Genomic DNA, 21,381 nt, shown 5'->3' on the forward strand with positions numbered 1-21,381 from the left:
TTGGCAACTCCGGCCTGACAGCTGGCGAGCAACAGACCGCCTGGGACGCACGCTGAGTCAGCGCCTGTTTTTTGCCAGACTCCCCGCCATATAGCCCTATAGCGGGCAATATATGCCACTTACGATTTTTTTTATTATTTTTCCCATGATCAGTGAACCCAAATTAATAGGTTGGGAAGAAAAAGATTTTTTTTTTTTTTTTTTTTTTTTTTTTTTTTTTTTTTTTATGCGCCTGTGGGTGTCAAATGGTATATAGCCATGCGCCATTTAAGGGTTAATACAGCATTTCATTATTTTATTTATTTTCTGTGGGAGCCCTGGAGCTCCCTGAAGCTATCATCACTGATTAAGTGCCATTCTACCTAGTGCCATCAGCTGCAGAGTTCTTTTTCCCTACCGGGGGGAACACAAGCCAGAACCTGGTCCCCTCACAGACACACAGGGAGTGATGGCCTGTGATCACTTTACATTTAACCCTTAAGCTGCTAAGGGGTTCTGAGGAGATTTACTCCCTTGTGCACAAGAAAAAAAATTCTACAAATTTTTTTGTCTTCTAAAAATGTTAATTTGTGTTCCTTGAGCACGGGAAAAAATAAAAATAAAATCGTAGGCGACATATTTTGGGCGCAATAAGCCGAGGAAATCTGGCAAATGTGGGCGTTGACAGAGCAGTTTGTCAGAGGCGGTCAGCGTCACCTGAGCTGATAGGTGAGAGTTGCCACAAAAATATTATTACCTAATTATTTCAATGTCTCTGATTGATTTTTTCTTAGTTTTTTGCAGTAATATTATTCAATAGTGTGTAGTATGATAGATTTTTATAATAAAATGTGTGAATCATCGTTATACTCAAAAGTATGGTGTTCATGTTAGTGGTTCAATTATTACGTTCATAAAACAATAAACAAATAGTTTTGCAGTTATTACACTATATACACACATTATATACAAGTATCTACATGTTTTGTTCACCACAACTGTACAACTAAGCTGATATAGTTAGTTCAGGCACTAAGAGACATCACTACAATCACAGTCAGCTGGCGGCTGCCTCCCTCACTCATTCAAGGTCAGGCACACTAAATTTCTCCTCAACAATACTGGTTGGGGTGTTATTACACTATACACACACATTATATATAAGTATCTACATGTTGTATGCACCGTAACTGTACACCTAAGCATGTAGGGTGCATAGTGGCCACCCTCTACACAGCTGGACAAGTCATGCAGGCGACGCCACCTCTGTCACCCAAATGGCTCCTCCTAACATAATCCTTTTGCTGTTATTACACTAATACACACTTTATATATAAGTATCTAAATTTGTGTTCACCATAGAGAACCACTGAGCTGGTATGGTGAATGCAGACAATAATTGGTGGCCACAGAATCAGTATAACGACGCTATCTCCCTCCCTCCCACAGCATTACGACTGCCACACAGCGCTAATTATCACAACAATGCTGCTATTATCACAATCCTGGTCATTTTTATCACAGTCAGGCGTTATGACATCTGTAATATTGTCATCGCTAAATAATAGCAGTTACATATTTTGACATTTTTAGGCGATGTTGTGGTCACAAGCTGAACAGCAATGCTGTTAGCTCATGCTGCGTGCGCCAGCCTTGGTTGCTCCAACAGTACAGTGGCTCTCACACCGGAGAATATTGCCCACGATTTTTTTTAAACATGGCGTCTGTTTACAAGATCCCTGAAGAAGCGATGTGAATCCCATGTAGCCACGGACCATTTAAATCATGCACGGCACCCTGTGGTGTATATATACGCCATGCGCACCGTGGGACATGTTACTCATGGCGTATATATACGCCATGCGCAGTTTAAGGGTTAAAGGTTATCATCTTTGCCATCACCAGGAAAGGCACCCAGAGAGAGAGAGGCAAATCAAAACAAACCATTGCCTGGTTTAAATACATGACCAAAGCCCCTTAAATGCCAAAAGAACAACCCCCAATAATAAAAGAAACAACAAAACTTAGTGAAACTTGCCCCCTACTCAGTTAACTCCAACTCCTCCATCGCTGGGAGGGGAGTTGGTGATGGAGGGTGTGAAGGATCGCTGATCAAGCGATGGTTGCCAAACCATCCCACCTATACTGTACTGTATTTTAAAATTTTAATCTTAGCTGTGCAATATTTATGCCAAAATATGGTAATATGGAGGAGGAGTGGCAGTGAGGGAGGGAGGGAGAGTGAGAGTGTGGCAGTGAGAGAGGGAGGGAGGGGGAGAGAGTGGTAGTAAGGGAGGTTGAGCTGGTGAGGGTGGGAGGAAGATTTCACTGAGGAAAATTTTAATTTCAATCTATCATATGAAGGGGATTTAAAATTTTATCCTGTGACATAATGTGAAATATTTCCACCAGTCTGTGAACCATCCCAACATCATAAGCAAATCCCCCACTATGGCGGACCAGAGTTCGTCAAAATGGGTGAGTAAATCTGGCAAGAAAAAGTGTGCGTCCCAACAGGAGATTCGCCAAACCAAGGTTCCCCAAATTGAGGTGCACTATACTTGCAGCTCCCTCCACTATAAAGTCTCTTCTACTCTCAGCAGGTTCCTTCAGTGACAATACTCATATGACCTATGGTCTTGTATGACCATATTGAGATGCCAAGGGTCCCTCGGCGCCTCAATATGGTCAGAGTTCTGTTGCCTCTCTTCATGACTCAACTCGCTAATTAAGATCCAAATCTGCCGATCTTTGCGAGAGCGCCCAAGGTCACAACTTTCCCGCCTGAAGTCTAGCCGAACAGTGAGCTGGGCTCCGCTCCCCGGGGCGGGCTCCGTGCCCGCTGATGACGTCACAGAAAGCTCGTCGCTGACAGGCTGAGCACCAGAGCCCCTGCCACTCATGTCTTTCATTGCGTGCGCTCTAGATATGTGTCGTTGCACCCCAAAAGTTCCTGGATGTGTCACCGCCTGCCGGATTGCCATTTTGTTTTGAAATCTACCACAATTCACCCCTTTACACCCAAATATCCCACAAAATTGTGTATAAGACTCATTTCTTTTTAACTGAAACTACAGCTTGGGCTATCTGTGATCTTTGTAGGTGAGTAAAAATGACTCTTGAGGCCAGAAAGGATGGTTATTAGGCAGCGATCAGTCGAGACTGAATCCCGCGACAGAAGCCCCAATGCAACACAAGGCTGCAGAGGACATGAAATGTTAACAAGATACCCACTGGTCAAGACACAGTTAGACTTCCAAAACCCCCAGGCCCGAACATCTTGAGCACGAGGGTAGATCACAGGCTGGTAAGCTTTGAATGACACTGCGGACAACCTGAGAAACATGGGCCCTGAAGCAGGGAACCAGAGAATCCAGATCAATCCACAAGAAGTCCACCGAAACAGAATCGGTGGCTTGAGGGTAGCCGCATAAAGCCTCCACCAGATTGACGCAAATAAAGCACATGATGCACCCCCAGCTGAACCAACCAAGCCTCCACAGCCACAGGACCCCCTCTGGAAGCCCACTATGTCCTTTTCCACCAGAAAAGAAGGAGCAGGTTGCAAACAAACAAAACGACCCCAAGATCAAGGGAACAAAAACCCCGGCACTGGAGGAGAGCATCAAGCTCTCTTCCGGCCGTGGGCAAGACAGCATGGCCATGCACTCGGCCCCGGGTCCAGACTCATGGAATTCAATATTTATAAAGAAATGCAAAGTGCCAGTAACACAGACATTTATTATAGTGAGGAGGAAGAGCTTGGACATGGGGGGTGATACCAGATGTGCTTAAAGCAGCAGACATACCTCCTCTTCACGAGGGAGGGAGTAAAGCATTGGCAAAGAATTATAGACCAGTTTCACTAATGTCCCACATAATAAAAGTATTTGAGAGAGTGATAAGGAGTCAGGTTACCAGTTTCATGGAGACCAATGACCTCTACAACCTAGGCCAACATGGATTTAGAACAGGAAGATCATACCTCTCGCAGCTACTTGATCACCACGAAGAAAGCATTGAGATAACCAGTCTATACAACAAGGTGGTAAAATTAGATACTATTGTGACCTCTCATGTAGAAATAATTAGTAAATTGAAAGAAAGTAATGACCATTTAAATAGCAAAGTTGTATGTCTTGAGGGTGTAGTGAAAGACTTGCGCAAGGATAAGATTCAATTGGAAACTAATTGCAAAGCCATGGAAGAAGAAAATAGACTCTTAAAAATAGCTTTGGAAGAAGTTAAAGTAAATTTAAACATAAATGACTACAATAGGTTAGGTAAGGAATTTCAACAGGAGAAACAGCTTTTGTCAGCACAGATGGAGGAAGTTGCACAGGGAATAGAACAGTGCAAGAAAGATATGCAACTCACTTATGCACAAGTGGCCAAGGAGAAGGAAAAAATAGAAGAAGCAGTAAAGGAAGTCAAACACTGCAGCAACCAAGATAAAACAAACATTAGGCTAGAAGTGAGGAAAGAATTGGCATCCAACCCGAAGTTGGTGCAAAACACAGTTGATCGGAGGAAGTCCCTGATCATTTTTGGCTGCAAGGAAAAGGAGATAACATCTAGGTCAGAAAGAGCTGTAGAAGAAGCAAAAGTAGTAGATAAAATTGTTGGCCTCGTGGAAGGTCTTACAACCATAGAGAATGTCTGCGACTACAGGAGAATGGGCAGATATGTAAAGGGAAAGATCGACCTTTGAGGATCACCCTAAATGGTACCAAACAGATGGAAGAAGTACTAAGGAATGCTAGAAAATTACAAAGTGATGAGGATGGGAAAGTGTAATTACCTAAGTGTAATTAAGTTAAGTTAAGTTAAGTGTAAGTTAAGACGAGATCTTTCAAAAGAAGATAGAGAGAAGCTGAAACTGAACCTCGCCGAGGCAAAACGTTTAAATGAGAGCAGGGATGAAGAAGAAATCAATTTTTTTTTCTACAAAGTGATAGGGGTAGGCAGGCCGGTAAAGTGGTACATAAAGGCAAACCAACAAAATCATTAGAGAAAGGGGGAGTGAAAAATAAGAAGAGGGGGAACAAGTTCCTCAAGATTGCATACACCAACATAGATGGAGTAAGATCAAAGATACTGGAGTTAAGTGATATAATACAGCTGCAGACACCAGACATTGTTGCACTCAGAGACAAAACTTGAAGATGCTATTTTAAATGAGGTCATATTCCCAAGGGGCTACTCAATTTGGAGACGGGACAGAAAAATCAGGAAAGGCGGTGGCGTTGCTGTGCTGGTGAAAGAACACCTAAAGGTGAACGAAATAGTGACTGCCAATCCACAAGAAGTTGACATAATAGCCCTAGAGATCTGCCATGAGGATGATAAATTAATGATCATAAATGCATATAGTCCACCGCTAAGCAGCACATGGTCAAAGGAGGAGCTAGATAGTAAACGAGAAGGTCTTATAACAATAATGAGAGAGATCATAGCGAGAGCGGATAACGATAGTTCACGACTGTTGATAGTCGGCGACTTCAACTTGAAATCCATAGACTGGGAAGCATATGAAGCTAAAACAGAAGATTTCTGGACCTGTAAATTTGTAGACCTCATCCTGGAAACATTCTTGTATCAACATGTTAAACAAGCTACGAGGATGAGGGAAGGGGACGTCCCCTCCATGCTAGATTTGATATTTACCAGGAAGGAGGAAGAAATATTTGACATTCAGTACCTTCCTCCCTTGGGTAAAAGTGACCATGTCTTTTTGGGAATAAAGTATGCAATGCGTTATATTCTGGTAGAAAATATGATCGTCGATGCAAATGAAAAACCTGACTTTAGGAGAGGACATTATGGCAACCTTAGAAAAAATTTTAGTGAGTATAATTGGACAGACTTGTTGCTAGGCAAGGAAGTGAATGAGATGTATGTCAGGTTTTGTGAAATATATGATAAAGGCGCAAAAAAATTTATACCAAAAACAGAGAAGCAGAACTAGGAAACAGGATTGGTTCAACAGAAAGTGCGAGAGGGCCAGAGACCAAAAGACACAAAAATGGAATCAATACAGGAAGAGGCCGAACCCCCAAACATACCAGCGATACAAAGATGTGAGAAACAACTACACGGCAGTGATTAGAGAGGCAGAAAGAAATTTTGAAAAAGGGATTGCAGACAAATGTAAAACAGAACCAGGTCTATTCTATAAATTCATAAACAACAAATTGCAGGTAAAGGATAATATTCACAGGTTGAAAATGGGAAATAGATTCACGGAAAATGAAAAGGAAATGTGTGAAACATTAAATGAAAAGTTCCAAAGTGTGTTTGTACAAAATAAAATCTTCAGGGAACCAGATACAATAAGAATTCCAGAGAACAACATAGAGCACATAGAGGTGTCTAGAGACGAAGTGGAAAAAATGCTCAAGGAGCTAAATAAGAACAAAGCAGTTGGTCCAGATGGAGTTTCACCATGGGTTCTGAGAGAATGTGCACCTGAGCTCAGCATTCCTCTTCAACTGATTTTTCAGGCATCCCTGTATACAGGAGTTGTAGCTGATGTGTGGAAAAGGCTAACATAGTTTCAATCTACAAAAGTGGAAGCAGGGAAGACCCCCTTAATTATAGACCGGTATCATTGACAAGTGTAATAGTCAAAATATTGGAAAAAATAATTAAAACTGAATGGATAGAACACCTGGAGAGAAATGATATAATATCAGACAGACAGTATGGTTTTCGATCTGGAAGATCCTGTGTATCGAATTTACTTAGTTTCTATGATCGAGCAACAGAGATATTACAGGAAAGAGATGGTTGGGTTGACTGCATCTATCTGGACCTAAAAAAGGCTTTCGACAGAGTTCCACATAAGAGGTTGTTCTGGAAACTGGAAAATATTGGTGGAGTGACAGGTACGCTTCTAACATGGATGAAAAATTTTCTGACTGATAGAAAAATGAGGGCTGTGATCAGAGGCAATGTATCGGACTGGAGAAATGTCACAAGTGGAGTACCACAGGGTTCAGTTCTTGCACCAGTGATGTTTATTGTCTACATAAATGATCTACCAATTGGTATACAGAATTATATGAACATGTTTGCTGATGATGCTAAGATAATAGGAAGGATAAAAAACTTAGATGATTGTCATGCCCTTCAAGAAGACCTGGACAAAATAAGTACATGGAGCGCCACTTGGCAGATGGAATTTAATGTTGATAAATGCCATGTTATGGAATGTGGAATAGGAGAACATAGACCCCACACAACCTATATATTATGTGAGAAATCTTTAAAGAATTCTGATAAAGAAAGAGATCTAGGGGTGGTTCTAGATAGAAAACTATCACCTGAGGACCACATAAAGAATATTGTGCGAGGAGCCTATGCCACGCTTTCTAACTTCAGAATTGCTTTTAAATATGTGGATGGCGATATACTAAAGAAATTGTTCACGACTTTTGTTAGGCCAAAGCAAGAATATGCAGCAGTTGTGTGGTGCCCATATCTTAAGAAGCACATCAACAAACTGGAAAAGGTGCAAAGACATGCTACTAAGTGGCTCCCAGAACTGAAGGGCAAGAGCTACGAGGAGAGGTTAGAGGCATTAAATATGCCAAAACTAGAAGACAGAAGAAAAAGAGGTGATATGATCACTACATACAAAATAGTAACAGGAATTGATAAAATCGATAGGGAAGATTTCCTGAGACCTGGAACGTTAAGAACAAGAGGTCATAGATATAAACTAGCTAAACACAGATGCTGAAGAAATATAAGAAAATTCACTTTCGCAAACAGAGTGGTAGACGGTTGGAACAAGTTAGGGGAGAAGGTGGTAGAGGCCAAGACCGTCAGTAGTTTCAAAGCGTTATATGACAGAGTGCTGGGAAGACGGGACACCACGAGCGTAGCTCTCATCCTGTAACTATACTTAGGTAATTACACTACGACAAAATCACTGAGGCATTAGAAGAAAAACAGAATGCAGATGTGATATACATGGACTTCACAAAGGCATTCAATAAATGTGACCATGGAGTGATAGCACACAAAATGAGGTCAATGGGAATAACTGGTAAAGTAGGGTGGTGGATATTCAATTTTCTGTCGAACAGAACACAAAGAGTAACAGTCAACCAAGTAAAATAGTCCACGTGCAGTTAAAAGCTTGGTCCCTCAGGGTACAGTCCTTGCACCACTGCTTTTCTTTACACAATACAAGTTAAAACTTTGTATCATCCTTTGCAGATGACACAAAAATCTGCATGAAAATTACCTCTGCTGACGATACAGAGCACCACTTGGTTCCCGAACTTTAGTTATCTGAAACTTCCAGTTTCCCAATTGGGGTTGGGGAGTCACGCTACACGAACTAAGTTCGGGTAGGAAGTAGTCCGCCAAGCTTCACGCCGGCCGGGGTTGGGGTTACCCTACACGAACTAAGTTCGGGTGAAGAAGCGGTGTGCCAAGTGTCGCGCCGGCCCGTGGTGGTGGGTGGGTGGGTGGGAGATGGTTTAGTTTGCCCACTGACAGTGTCGGGCACCACCACTCTGGTGCCTGCTACCCTGTGACATCACAGATTCACGGCCTATTGTTCACATTGTTTGAATTTGTCACGAGACTGGAGTGTTCATTCCGTGACTTTGTTTTAGCAAACTAAACCATCTCCCTCCCACCCACCCACCCACCACCACGGGCCGGCACGACGCTTGGCACACCGCTTTCTCACCCGAACTTTGTTCGTGTTGGGTAACCCCAACCCCGGCCGGCGTGAAGCTTGGCAGACTACTTCCTTCCCGAACTTAGTTCGTGTAACATGACTCCCCAACGCCAATCGGGAAGCTGGAAGTTTCAGATAACTAAAGTTCGGGAACCAAGTGGTGCTCTGTAGTTGCATAAAATGTTGTTTGTTGGGTTTCTTTTTAGGGGAGTTATTTTGATCTTTTTGGATGTAGGTTGCACATGTTAACCACACAGTAGTCTGGTTTGATTTGCCTACCTTTCTGTATCTTTTCCCGGTCGATGGCAATAATGACATACAGTACTTTAAATGTAAAATGCTCATAGGCCATTGCTCTCTGCGCCTCTCTGAGGGGGCCAGATTCTAGCTCGTGGTCCCCGGTAGGCATAAAGACTGCTGTGACTAATGACCCCAAACTAATATAGCACGTATCAGTTCAGATAGCTCCAGGGAGCCTCTGGTGCACACCCAGAAAATGGCATTTCATTACTTTCAACGCTGTTTTTTTTACACCACAAGACCTGTTGTGTGTTGAAAACAGTGTTTTGATTCAGCTCAGATTTGGGGGTGGGGTCTCCTGCCTGGGGAGGAGTATCTGTATTCCTCCTCTGGTTTCTCCTCCCCTCCTTGGGCCCTGTCTGCCCTTCACTATGTTGTGCACTCACCTAGTTGTGCTTGCGGGGGGGTTGAGCTTGGACTCTTTGGTCCTGCCTCTCAACTGGATTGTATATTGTGTTTGTGTTCCAGAATGGGGACATCTCGGGTGCCTACTGTTTGTCGGTGTGTTTCTATTGAATTTGAGGTATTTCCAATAGGATCTGTCCCAGGTTCATCCTTGGCTGAGAATTCTTTGGGACACTCGGTCAGTCTCTCTTTCCCTGCCTTTGACAGCTTTTCTACACCTGCAGTCTCGTTGCCATCTGGTGTTGGAGCTGCCCCGGGTGATTCACTGGCTGGTTGCGGGTTGTGCAGGAGCCTGAACTTTGCCTGTCCTTTATCCCCCTGGGCAGCGTTTTGGATCCGGGTGTTATTTCAGATTCTCTAGTTCCACCATTCTGTTTCTAACCATTCTCTAGTTTCCACCATACTATGGGTCTGGGGCTTCCCCTTCTCCCTCTCGGCGAGGGGAAGGAGTTGCGCTGAGTGGAGCGGCAACGTGATGATAACCTGCTAGTTTGCTAATTTTTGTTTGGGGAGTTCTGTACACTCGTTTGGCTTTTGGTAGCAATATTTTCACCAGAATAAGGGTTTGTTTTGGGGTGCCTACCTTTCTGGGTGCCTGTCCCGGTCGATGGCAGACATAGAAGGCTCCCAACCACATGGGGGTTTCTATTAGCCATTGCTCCTTATGCCTCTCTGAAGGGGCCAGGTTCTGGCACCTGGTCCCCAGTAGGCAAGAACTCCATGCACATTGACTGATGCCAGAAAGCTAATATATCCATATCAGCCTGGATAGCTACAGGAAGCCTACGGGTCTTGCCCAGAAAATGGCATTTCATTACATTCAATGCTGGTTTTTTATTTATTGCTGTTTGCAGAGTCTGCTGTCATGCAGTTTCTGCAGGCAGCCTCGCCTAGTTGCTGTCCCATTTCGGTCTAGTTGGTTCTGTTGGAGTTCCTCCAGTCATGGTAGGCCAGTGGTGCCAGTTTCTGAGCCGGTGCTTCCTTCGGAGTCAGCGTCGTCTTGTTAGCGCAGTGGCTCTGCTTGTCGGTCGGCTTCTCGTTAGGGGCATTGAAGGGGGAAGGGGGGGGCCTCGTGCTGTTTGCTCACGCCTGATTCCAGGATTCATGGGCATTTTGGGTCATCTCCTCCAGCCTGCGGTGGCATTGGGTGACTCTTCCTCCTCCTCCGGGAGGTTCAGGGCTGGTGGAACAGGCCTTTTCCCCTGTGCTTCATCAGGTCATCTTGGAGTGGGTGCGCTTGGACATGGTCAAAACGTCTAGATCCCTCAGGTGGGTTTCCCATCAGTTTCCAGTTCCGAAATGGGACTGTGCGGATCTGAGATTCATTCTGGTCTTGTCCCATCTGAACCCCTGGATCTTTTGCACCTCCTTTCGGATGGCCACTCTGTCCAAGGTCCGACTTCTCTTGGAGCCGGGTGCATGAATGGTGTTGCTGGACCTCTGGGACGTGTATTGGCACGTCCCGATTAATCCGGGGTTCAGGGACTGGTTAAGTTTTATGGTGAGGCGTTAAGCTTTCCGCTTTCGTTGTCTTCCATTTAGTTTGAATCTGGCACCTCACATATTCACGTGTCTTATCCGGATCATGGTTTCTGCGTCTGTTAGGGGTTCGGGTTCTGGCCTTCCTCAACAACTTGTTGGTGTGGGCTCCAAGTCGGTCTGCATGTCTGCTTGCCAGGGGAGTGGTTCTTTTCCAGGTCCCCGAGTTTGTGTTCCTGGTGGCTTGGAGGAAGTCTTATCTAGTCCTGTCTCAGGTTCGGACTTGGCTGGGTCTTGTGTGGGACTCTCGAACCGTTTCCTTGTCTCTCCCTCCGGTGGCAGTTGCAGCCCCACCTTCACTGGTTTCTGGGGGCTCCTGAGTCACTTGGCGGTTGTTCGAGCAGCTGTGCGAGAATCTGAATTTCGCCGTGCTAGTTTACACGCCAGGTCGAGTTTGGCTTCGGGAACGTCCCTTCCGCCATTCTCGCAATCACTAGGATCGGCCTCCGGGGCCCTTGCATCGGTTGCTGCTTTGCCGGCTTCCTCTTTGGGTTTTTTGGGTTCAGTGCCATGGCACCTACCCGAGCCCTTTCTCAATGTGTTCACGGATGTTTTGTCTCGCGGCTGGGGCTCTGTTACCAGTGTTCACCAGGCTGGCCAGGGGCGCTGGGCTCTGTCCTTCCGTCGGGCTCACAGCACGTGCAGGAGTTTGCAGCTGTTTGGCTGTCGCTTCAGAGGGTTTCTAGGTTCTACCATCCAGCTCCATTCGGACTGTATTCCAGTGGTTCATTGCCTGAACCGTGAGAGTTCTCTTCGGTCCTTGGCTCTTCGGGGCTGGTTGCTTCGAGTGATTCATCTGCTGGATTCTCGGTGTTTGGCTCTCCGTGCAGTTCATATCCGGAGAGTGTACAACATGTTGGTGTACGGCCTGTCTCGGTTTATTTCCCTTTCCACGGAATGGATTGTTGATGTCAACTCTCTTGGTTGGGTCTGCCGAGCCAACTTCCAGGACTTGCGGAGTCCTGGAGGTTGACCTCTTCATGTCGGCGTGGTCCCGGCGTCTTCCAGTGTACAGTGTATCCTCGCTCTAATGAACCCCGCTCTAGTGAATTCCAGGAAGATCCGAACAAATTGAATTCAGTACTAAATGTTCAGTGGAACATACAAATGTTCAATTAAGCGAGGATTGTTCGTCCAAGCGATCACCAAGACCGAGCTGTCACAGTCGATGACAGCCACTGTCATCAACTATTATTCACCAAAGTGTAAACAGTTGTACAGGTACAGTATTATATTTTGCTTACCCATTGTTTCCAGTGAGAAATGGTTGAAGGATGATAAAATGGTGTCGGGGCAGGCAGGTTGCATCACTGATGAGGGTTGGAGTCTGGGGGGCAAGTGGTGTCAGTAGTTGGGGGTTTAGTGTCAGGAGACAGGTGGTGGAAGTTATTCTCATTGGGGGTTGTCAGAGAAGACCTGGTGGTGGAAGTTTTCAGGGGAGGCAGGTGGTGACAGGGGAGACAGTGGTGTCAGGGGAGGCAGGTGGTGACAGGGAGGCAGGTGGAGTCAGGGGAGGCATGTGGTGTCAGGTGTTGTCAGGGGAGGCAGGTGGTGTCAGGGGAGACAAGTTGTGTCAGGGAAGGCAGGTGGTATCAGGGAAGGCAGGTGTTGTCAGGGGAGGCAGGTGGTGTCAATGGTGGACATTGTTGTCAGGGGAGGCAGGTGTTGTCAATGGTGGACATTGTTGTCAGGGGAGGCAGGTGGTGTCAATGGTGGACATTGTTGTCAGGGGAGGCAGGTGGTGTCAATGGTGGACATTGTTGTCAGGGGAGGCAGGTGGTGTCAATGGTGGACATTGTTGTCAGGGGAGGCAGGTGTTGTCAATGGTGGACATTGTTGTCAGGGGAGGCAGGTGGTGTCAGGGGATGCAGGTGGTGTCAGGTGTTGTCAGGGGAGGCAGGTGGTGTCAGGAGAGGCAGGTGTTGTCAGGTGGTGTCAGGGGAAGCAGGTGTTGTCAGGTGGTATCAGGGAAGGCAGGTGTTGTCAGGGGAGGCAGGTGTTGTCAGGTGGTATCAGGGAAGCAGGTGTTGTCAGGTGGTATCAGGGAAGGCAGGTGGTGTCAGGGGAGGCAGGTGGTGTCAATGGTGGACATTGTTGTCAGGGGAGGCAGGTGGTATCAGGGAAGGCAGGTGTTGTCAGGTGGTGTCAGGGGAAGCAGGTGTTGTCAGGTGGTATCAGGGAAGCAGGTGTTGTCAGGGGGTATCAGGGAAGGCAGGTGGTGTCAGGGGAGGCAGGTGGTGTCAATGGTGGACATTGTTGTCAGGGGAGGCAGGTGGTATCAGGGAAGGCAGGTGTTGTCAGGTGGTGTCAGGGGAAGCAGGTGTTGTCAGGTGGTATCAGGGAAGCAGGTGTTGTCAGGTGGTGTCAGGTGGTATCAGGGAAGGCAGGTGGTGTCAGGGGAGGCAGGTGGTGTCAATGGTGGACATTGTTGTCAGGGGAGGCAGGTGGTGTCAGTGGTGGACATTGTTGTCAGGGGAGGCAGGTGGTGTCAGTGGTGGACATTGTTGTCAGGGGAGGCAGGTGGTGTCAGTGGTGGCAGGTGTTGTCAGGGGAGGCAGGTGGGGTCAGGGGAGGCAGGTGTTGTCAGTGGAGGCAGGTGGGGTCAATGGTGGACATTGTTGTCAGGGGAGGCAGGTGGTGTCGGGGGAGGCAGGTGGTGTCAATGGTGGACATTGTTGTCAGGGGAGGCAGGTGGTGTCAGGGGAGGCAAGTGTTGTCAGTGGAGGCAGGTGGGGTCAGTGGTGAGCTCTGGTTATCAGTTTGGCAACACGTGGCTTTAGCCTCCATGCTCCACCTCGATAGTTCACTCATTGTCTGCTTGTCACCAAATTAGCTGAGAAAATGTTACCATTTCAGTTGTTTGTAACACATCGCTCTATCATATTCCTAGTCAGAATGAAGAATTCATAATAAATGGTGGTGTCAGTGGTGAGGGGGATGTATTGGGGGGGGTGAGTGGAGACTTGTCCACCCACCAGTTATGGCGTCTGTTGACTCCGCACAACGTGGCTGCCTCAATACTATACTCACTTGATGCTTTTCACAAAATTAGGAGAGAAAATTTTACCATTTTAGTGGTTTGTAGCACATCGCTCTATCACATTCCTTAGTCAAAATGAAGAATGCATCATAAATGGGTGTGTCAGTGGTGAGAGGGGTTAGGAAGTCAGCTAGCCTCTGTTTTTTCTGGGCGTGTTGAATGAGACGCCTCCAAGTCTGGCCTTCTCCCCGCTGCTGCCTCAATACACCCCATGCTAAACTCGAGAATATTTTACAATTTTAGTTGCTTGTAACACTGCTTTATTATATTATGTAGTCAAAATGAAGAATTCATAATAAATGGTGGTGTCAGTACTCGCTTAGTTGTACTCACCTACATTTGAAACTGTGTATGGAGTCAGCCTCCACCACAACACTACTTAATGCATTCCATTTGTTAACTACCCTGACACTGAAAAAATTCTTTCTAGCGTCTCTATGGCTCATCTGGGTACTAAGTTTCCACCTGTATCCTCTTGTTCGTGTTCCACCCGTGCTAAAAACTTTGTCTTTGTCCACCCTGTCAATTTCCCTGAGAATTTTGTAGGTGGTTAACATGTCTCCCCTTACTCTTCTGTTTTCCAGGGTTGTGAGGTTCAGCTCCCTTAGCCTTTCCTCGTAGCTCATTCCTCTTAGTTCCGGGACCAGTCTGGTGGCATACCTCTGAATCTTCTCTAACTTCGTCTTGTGTTTAACTAGGTATGGGCCTGTGGTGGGGGGATGGTATGAAGAGAAGTTTGGTGGTGGTGGGGGAAGGTGTCAGAGAAGTGACTGATGATGAAGAGCTGGCAGATTATTATCGACACCTACAGGGCATGAAAGATATTATAATAAAACAGCGCACAACGAAGAAACAAATCAAAATTCTAAAGTTTTTGGTACGGTTTCACAGTAGGCCTACAGGACCAGCACCCAGCACTAGCAAGGACGCCCTTTGGGAGTCAGGTGCAATTTTTCCTAATGCAAATGTGTCCTGGCAAATGTATAATTTTTTTTTTTTTTTTAAGAAGGTTGTTAGGGCCGGACGAATGGAACGAATTCCGCACTGGAATGAATCGGCTTCGCCCTATATAGTTCGTTCAAGTGAGGACACACCGTATGTGGTGCGCTTCTCCGACTGCGAGGCCGTTACAGTGGACGTTTATCTGCAGAAATGATCGAGGTGGGGTTACCTGTCCCTCTTCCTCCCAGTCCAGCTGTTGCTTCGAGTCCTGGCTCAGTTGGAGACTTACCAGGGAAGAGTAGTCCTGTTGGCCCATTGGTGGCCAGCCCAGCCTTGGTTTTCGGCACTGCTTGCTCGGTGTCCGAACCTGAATTGTTTCTTGCAGCTCCGCCTCTTTCAGAAGATCGGGCTGGTACGGTACATGGCTGTTTCAATCTACTACTCCGCTGTTTGCATCTGGTCTTTTTGATGAGGATATATCACCATCTGTAAGGTGATCAGGCTCTTTTCCTGTTGGCATTAGCCTCTGGGGGTCGGGGAGCTTCACGCTCTCCTCCGGCACAGGGGTTTTTGCTCTTTCGGTCCTGGTAGTAGGTTTGTTCGGTTGCAGCCATCTTCTTTTCTGGCGAAAAATGAGACGGGAGCTTTCCGTAGGGGCACTTGGGTTGTTGATGCTTGGTTGGTCAGGCCAGGAGGGTACCTCATGTTGTATATCTGGAGGCAGCTCTTTGCCGTTGCTTTTGCTCCATGGCCTCTGTGGTCAGGGATGCTCTTTGGGTTGACCAGGTCTCCCTTGTTCCCTGTTCCAGGGTGCGGGTCTCCTAGGTTGTTTTCAGTGTTATTCAGCCCAGTCAGCCTGCGGTCTATCCATGTGCCCATGACATTCATAAGTTTGTTGCTCTGGCTGCTGTCTTTGGTAACGTGTCTTGGGCTGACGTTTAGGAGCAAGGATTTTGGAGGTCGAACAGGGTCCTGGCCGCCTGTTACCTGGTCAACGTTCCTGGCCCTAGTAGGGCGTGTGTCGCTTTAGGTCGCAAGCTGCAGCCAGTTATCTTGACTTCGAGTTGAGGTGCGACTGGTCTCCCGTGAAAGTCCCTCTTTTTCCTTATCTTTAGTTAGGATGCCGTAGGGGCTCCCCACAGAAAACCAGCATTGATTGTAATGAAATGCCATTTTCTGTGTGAGCCCAGGAGACTTCCCGGCACCCTCCCTCCCTCACTCCAGTTGGCGATTTTTCACGTTTCATGATGCTCAGCCTCTGAACTGATAGCTGGAGTGGCCAGAGCCTGGGGGTGAGGGGAGGGGGGTTTGGCTGCTCAGACTATCGACGTGACGGCATTAGTGGCGTGTGCTTGTTTTAGTTTGGGAGTTCTGCCTCCTTGTTTGGCATTTAGGTATTAATTTTTATCATGTGGGGTTTGTTTTGATAAGCCTATCTTTCTGGGTGCCAATCCGGTCAATGGCAGACATGGAATGGTTACCGACACACAGGGGTGTCCAAAGGCCATTGCTTCCCTAGCCTCTGTGAGGGGGCCAGCATCTGGTACGTTGTCCCCAGTAGGCAAAAGAATTCTAATCAACTGATGCCACGGTCTTAATATCAACCTTGTAAGCTCCGGGGAGCCTCCGGGGCTCACCCAGAAAATGGCGTTTCATTACATTCAACCCTGATTTTCTGCACCCTAAGCTCTACTCACTTCTTAAAGAGCTGGATTCTGATCCAGCGTCCTGGTAGGCAAGGGTGTGTGTCAAAGGCTTGGTTCACTTCCCTAAGGCTTAGCTGGACCAGCACTTAAATTGGGGAGCTACTGAGGGCTTCAGCAGCAAAGGGATTTTCATTGCATTTAATGCTTGATATTTTGTCTTGCAGACAAATGGAGTGTGCTCCCTACAACCGCCCAATAGCAAGCCAGGGATACTCTAGTGATGGAGATTCAGAAGAGGAATAATTCTGTGCATTCTGTACAATCTTTCCAAAAACCAGTACTTGTTCATTTCTCTAGATATTGTTGTGGAGGTAGTATTTTTACCCAGGATAAAAAAAAGTACAGTATGCTTTTCTTCCATTTTTGATGCAGTCAGCCCTCTCACCTCTACTACTGCTATGCCTTTGTGATGAAAGTTGAGTGTCCACCAACTAAGCAGAGTGTCTAAACCTGAATCACTTCTAAGGAACCAGTGCAGAAAATTTAGTATTTTAATGAATTAATGGATACAAATTAGCTAGGTTGAGTTATTTTGGATATAAAAATTTGGCACCTCTTTGGTCTAAGTGTATTTACTGTGTGTATAATCACTCAAAATATTTTCCGTTTTCACTTAAAGTTAGAAAATGTGTTTATTCAAAAATGCAGTAGTTTTCATTGAATTATTTGGGCCAAATTATGTTTAGAATTGTAATAGTGTGTTTGAGGAGGGGTGGAGCATTTTTGCTCGGACTACTCATGTTTTGTTATATCTCGCATGCATTGACAAAGCCAAATTATTTATCCTCCTCCTGTTAACATGATCTTGTTACCTGCACCATATCCACACAGTTCTTGATTGATAAAAGGTATATTGTTAATAGCTGTCAAGTGTTTAGTGTCATAGATGTAATGGCTTGCATTACTTTTGTTAAATAACAGGTAACAACTCTTCAGGCAATTTTTGAAGTTAATTCTGTGTAAGGATGGTTTCAAGACTACCAACCAGATTCTGAAAGCACTCTTAACTACTTAGAGTGCTTTCAGAATCATGCATATATACATACACGAGCAATAAATCATTCATTAACATACACCGGCAAGAATTGAAGTAGACTTTAACTGCCAAACTAAAGGAGTGCCAAAGACTTATACTATGAATATAATGCCACACTTGGAAATAAAGTAATTATTTATAATAAATTTTAACAAGCCTGAGTTTCACAATTGATTAATAATTAATTTGCTAGCAATATTTAGGAGTAAAAACATACAAGAAAATAATATTTGTATGTTATTCTTGGTTGCATTTTTTAGTACTTATTTTCCAACTTTTTCCCTAAAGATATTAGAACCAAAAGCCATTGGTGTTAGGTAGACTTGTAGGGAAGCTCAGAAAATATGAGTATTTTATTCTGAAAGATATTCCTGTCGAGAAAAATACTGTTTTTAATATTGTTAAAGAAAAAAGAGGACAAGGGTGAGTTAGTTTGCTTGAAAGTACTGGTTGCAAATGTTTTACAATAATAATAAAATGAATAAATTACATAAAGTATGATCGTTTCAGTGTAGATGGTTCACATATTTAGGGAAGGGGCTGCAGGGCCGAGAGTATATACCTAATGACGACAACATGGCTGTTAGGGCAGTGTGGATATCCAATACAAAGTGTTTGCTAAATAAAAGTGAAAATGTTAACCGTCCAGTTACGGAAAGCTTGGTCAAGAATGTTAGGTGATGCATACGGCTTTAAATATGAAGTATTATCATTACTGTAGTATACGCTGTTCATTTATGGACATAGTGGCTGAAAATGAAGCAGTTAAGAACACAATTTCATAACATGCGCTAATGTTGTAGATGTAGCTGCTGCAATCTTATCAGAAAATGTCATATAAAAAGTAGTACAAATGGACTTCTTAATAATGTTAATCAAGCTTATAGACCTGACTGATTAAGATCTTCTCAGAATTCTAACGTATCTTATGGATATGTCAGACGAGTGAAGACACAACACTGGCCAAGTAATTAGGTTGTGGAAAATGTGTGAATTGTTCGTATGCTTAGAAAATACCAGCATACAAAAGGTATGCAGATTCTTTTACAGTCCCATATACTGTGTTTCATATGGCATTTCTATTTGACCATTTGTTAAGTGAATGTCTTACATTTATTATATAAGTACTGTACAGTGTAATGATTGACGTGAAGAAGTAGCCTTAACTGGTAGTGAACAAAATCAGGTGTTGCTGGACAAACCTTAGATAAAATAGATCACATACCTGAGTCTGTAACCAGTGATGGACAGAATTGTCATGACTGTTCTCATTAGACTTGCCCAGAGTTTAGTGACATGTCATGTCAAATTTTTTAATGCCTTCAGTATCTTACTTCCAAGATTATTTTTCGTCATTATAGGAAATGGCAAAATCAAATTGATCTAACGAATTTGCTCTAATTAAATTCTGTTTTGGCAGCTGTTTATAGATTGTGCTATGAGGGGTCTTTCACACTACTTGGCTTGATGGTTTTTCTATTTATACAAAATACTCTGTTGAAAATAAGATACATTTTCTCGTATATTTTCATAGATAAATTGTAAGTTACTTACCATCATTGTTTAAATTCTGATTAAAATTAAGCATTTTAAAAAATTAAAGAGGTCAAATTGACTATGTATTCCACAAGAGTGATCAAGACTGGGTAACTTTGGTTAGAGGAAGCAGTTTGTGTCCACACTCCTGGTAGTCCCTCAAGTTTATAGTGTACGTTCATTATCCTCGGTGTAGTTATACATCATCCATTGAGTCGAGTCATTTCATCATGAACAGAATATTGCTCTTTATTTATTTGGTTGTGAATAGTTTATCAGTATTTTCTGAATCCTGTCCTAGCATTGAGTGGTATGTTGTAGGCAAGCTAATACGATGCATTTAAATGTTCTATATTTAGGAGCACAAACTGATAGCACTTTGCTCTTGCTACACATACAGATATCTTTGAAAACGTTAATGTCTCAAGTTGCCAAAGGAAATTTGACTTAGTGTTTATGGCTACCTAACCCAACTTTTATGTTGTTCTTTTCCGTCCAGTTAGTTACAGTGATTACACGTCTCTGTAATTTATAGTCCCTCAAAATTTTAATTTGAGTCTGTTTGAAATAACTTGTCATTTATTATGTACATATGTATAGTTTACACAAAATATTTTTTCCTTAATTTTCATGATATTTCTGAATAAAGTTTTTATTTTGATCCATATTGCAAATGAAAAATGAAACTAAGCATAATTCTTCATGTAGTATTTCTTTACTTGTATTTTAGAGTAAGTGAAGCATTAGCAGTGTACGAGAGAGCTAGTGTACAACTTTATAAATCCCACTGATAACCAAACTCTACGTGCTCCTTCAAGTGCATTGTGGTATATATATATATATATTTGTAGCTTTAATTTCTGCATCAATGTTCAAAATTTTGATTACTTAGATTTTTCATCATTCATTAATGATACAAATTCTTAGTTCTGAGTACAGTATAGTATTGTATTCATACAAAAATTCAATCTTGTAATGTGAGGACATACAGGAGCTGCTTGTGTTAATAAGGGTTGTATTTGCAAGGTAGCACCTTCACATTTCATCATCATTCTCAGCTTCTCCATGGTTACAGTACAAACCAATAACACAGCATGATGAAATTGTAGAACGAAAACCTTTAATGGTATTCAGTAATTCTCAGCATATATACAAACACAAACACGTGAGGTTATTGAATATTTATGGCTGAACGTTCTTGATTTCACCGTGCCCATTTTAGCTGTCAGAACTGTAAAGCTGAATTTTGTAGCTTTGTCAGTGAAGTCCCATAGTGTTAATTTCTGCATGTTTTTAAGCTGCCTGTGCAAATTTTTTAAAGGAGTAGCAATGCATAATTAATAGATGTTTGTAAACTTTCCTGTCTGCTATTTTCTTGACAGGGTAAAGTTCAGATATTAACTGGAGAGTTAAAAGCTTCCAGTTAAGTAGTTATTTTTATTTTGCAAGACTCACTCCAAAGCAGTAGGGTGTCCCTTTGTCACCACCATTACTTGGCTAGAGAAGCTGCATCTGTGTTCAGTCTGTATGTTGTTATCACCAAGTCTTAGAAAGCTAACTCATACAAGTACATCTCCAATGGATTGTTTACCAGAGATTATTGTTATGTATATATAATGAGATTATACAGATTGCTAAAAGTAAATTGAGGTGTTTTAATTTTCTTTTTCTTTATCATGAGGCTCCATAAGAAGTATGAATATTAAACTTTATGTACCACTCATCATTTTATTCAGTTAAGCAAGTTGCTTACTAGAATTTAATGTTTCATCTCACTAGTTTACTATCTTATTTAATTTCCTTTTATAAAATCCCTGACAGGGGGGGGGGGGGGACAAAGTCATGTCTTCCCTGTAAATCATGTAAGAAAAGGAGTAGACAAAATAACATTTTGTGCTGCCAAGTCTTAGTCAACCACACCAGGCCTATGAAACCCATATTTGAGAACTGGGCTGCTTCTGGCTTACCATACAAGGTGAGGGGAAAACCCACAGAAGGAAAAGGTGCAACAAAAGTAACTGCTTGAAAGAAAGTAGAATCCCCAATGTAAAGAAGGCAATTGATTGGTGCTGCAGGCTAAATATGCTAATTGTGATGTGCTTGACCACCACCAGATTGCAGCCTACATCACCCAGGGCCTTGGCCACCAACCTGCCTCTTCATGTACTTGCCTAGCACTGTTAGCCATGTATATCTCTGA

The 21,381-nt window shown here is 43.9% G+C and overlaps 1 protein-coding gene across 1 annotated transcript in view; it reads left to right on the forward strand.

Annotated features, from left to right (window-relative positions):
- LOC123754476 (ubiquitin thioesterase trabid) overlaps positions 1 to 20,826 on the forward strand; it is a gene marked incomplete in the record, with an annotated part of 72,226 nt that extends 51,400 nt beyond the window's left edge. Inside the window, 1 exon segment of the mRNA XM_069326284.1 lies at positions 16,774 to 20,826.
- Between the last annotated feature and the right edge of the window lie 555 nt (positions 20,827 to 21,381).

The sequence above is a fragment of the Procambarus clarkii genome, chromosome 18 (genome assembly GCF_040958095.1).
Source record: "Procambarus clarkii isolate CNS0578487 chromosome 18, FALCON_Pclarkii_2.0, whole genome shotgun sequence".
Lineage (NCBI taxonomy): Eukaryota > Metazoa > Arthropoda > Malacostraca > Decapoda > Cambaridae > Procambarus > Procambarus clarkii.